Genomic DNA, 2,771 nt, shown 5'->3' with positions numbered 1-2,771 from the left:
TATATATATATATATAAATTCATATGTATATATCAATATATATATGTATATATATATATATATATATATGTATATATATATATGTATATATATATATATATTTATATATATATATAAACACACACACACACTCACATATACTCATATACATATATAATTATCACTTCCCTTCAGTGTCAGTTTCATATGTTGCTATTCAACCAGATATTGAAAATAAGCAGTTACAGTTATAGAACAAGTAATTACACAGTGCCATTCAAAAAGGAAAACAGAAAGAAAAAAAACCTTCACTTGAAGACAGAGAATTCTCAATTCAGTACAAAGCTTAATGCCTCATCTATACACAAAAAAACATATATATATATTTATATAGGTATATATGTATATATATATATATGTTTATGCACATATATATATATGTGTATATGTATATATGAATTTATGTATATATATATATATATATATATATGTATATGTATATGTATATGTGTGTGTATATATGTATATATATATACATATATATATATATATATGTATATATACTTATTTGTATTATGGATAAAAAAACGAATGGTGTGTATGTGTGTGTGAATGTATTTATCTATTTGTGTGTGCGTATATATTTATATAATGGATCCTCAATTTCTTGCTGAAAAACCATGCAGGTGCTCACATAGTGACTGAATGCATGTGTTCATGTAAGCTCACTCCTTCCATCAAATTGACATTACCTGTGCAGGTGCACATGCATGCTATGCATCAGCTGTTAATATGTCTGCAGGGCAACATAAAAGTGTTTCATTGAAGAAAAGAACACGACACCCAGGTCTGGGGAACCAAAACCATAATCTTGTGATCATGAGTGTAACACACTAACCACTAGGCCATGCACCATCACAACTATACATAGAAAAGCATCCATACCTGCATATATGTATGTGTATGTATTGTGTTGATGATTGAAAGTAACCATGATTTTCTCTGATCAGATGAGCAAGCGTTTTTATCTGTATTAATTTATAAATTAAACAACTGTACTATATAATTTACATGCCTATATTAATACCAATATATATTATATAATGTGGAAGTGCAATGGCTCAGTGGTTAGGGCAGCAGACTCGCGGTCTTAAGATCGTGGTTTCTATCTATCTATCTATCTATATATATATATATATGTATATATATATAGGAGTGCTTGTAGAAATACATAAATCTGGAGGAGAAGCACACTCCAAGGTGTAAAGCAGTCAAAATTATAATGGGGTAAGCCGCTTTATGAGGTTACCCTGCTTTTTTCACTCATAAGGGGCTTAGCCTTACGGTATATCTTCAGACCCCAAACATGATATACTGTATGTATATATATTATTCATCTCTGTTGAATTCCTTTCCTAATGCTTTGAGAAGATTCTACAACATATTGGAGTAAATTCATTCTTTTTCTCTACTTATCATGTTCCTATATTGGTTTCTAATGTTTATTTCATTCAGGGGCTTGTTTATATTAATTGATATTTACCAATTTATTAGCCATTCTATATCTTAATTAGCTTTATTTCCGTTTATGTTGCTTAAATTGTTTCTTAGTTCATAAGTTTACTGTTTTTGAAATTATTTCTCATTTCATCCTCTTCTAATTAACCATTTCAGAAATTGCTCATTTTCAGTTTGTCGATTATATTTTCAATATACTCATTTACTCTTACTCTTTAGTCTTTACTTGTTTCAGTCATTTGACTGCGGCCATGCTGGAGCACCGCCTTTAATCGACCAAATCGACCCCAGGACTTAATCTTTGGAAGCCTAGAACTTATCCTATCTGTCTCTTTTGCTGGGCCGCTAAGTTACGGGGACGTAAACACACCACCATCGGTTGTGAAGCGATGCTGGGTGGGGGGACAAACACAGACACACAAACAGACACACACATATATATATATATATATATATATATATATATATATATATATACACACATATACATGACGGGCTTCTTTCAGTTTCCGTCTACCAAATCCGCTCATAAGGCTTTGGTTGGCCTGAGGCTATAGTAGAAGACACTTGCCCAAGGTGCCATGCAGTGGGACTGATCCTGGAACCATGTGGTTGGTAAGCAAGCTACTTACCACACAGCCACTCATCGTGGAGTAAGAACAAATTAGAAAGGCATTTTCTGTAATGAAAGATGTGCTTAAAGCATGGTTAGACAAGACCCTGCATGTACCATTCTCTTCAGTGGCAAGCATTCCACCTAAGTTCTGATATACAAGTGACACAATGGCTACTACAAAACAGAGGAAGTATCACTGGTATTGGTACCATGTAAGTAAAAAGCAGTGGTGATGGTGCCATGTAAAGTCGTTTGCATTAGGAAGGGCATCCAGCTGTAGAAACCAAATCAAACATAGACTAAAGAACTTGGTGTAGGCCTTGGTCTTTCCAGCACCTCTCAAACCGTATGGCCCATACTAACTTGAAAAGATGACGATGATGATGATGATGACGACTATAATGATGATGCTGGTGGTGGTGGTAATGGTGATGATGATTATGATGACGACAATGATGTTGTTTGTTGGCACTCCGTCGCTTACGACGTCGAGGGCCCCATTGATCCGATCAACAGAATAGCCTACTCGTGAAATTAACGTGCAAGTGGCTGAGCACTCCACAGACACGTGTACCCTTAACATAGTTCTCGGGAATATTCAGCTTGACACAGTGTGACAAGGCTGGCCCTTTGAATTACAGGTACAACAGAAACAGGA

The sequence above is a fragment of the Octopus bimaculoides genome, chromosome 27 (assembly GCF_001194135.2).
Source record: "Octopus bimaculoides isolate UCB-OBI-ISO-001 chromosome 27, ASM119413v2, whole genome shotgun sequence".
Lineage (NCBI taxonomy): Eukaryota > Metazoa > Mollusca > Cephalopoda > Octopoda > Octopodidae > Octopus > Octopus bimaculoides.
Note: the sequence above shows the minus strand (reverse complement) of the source record.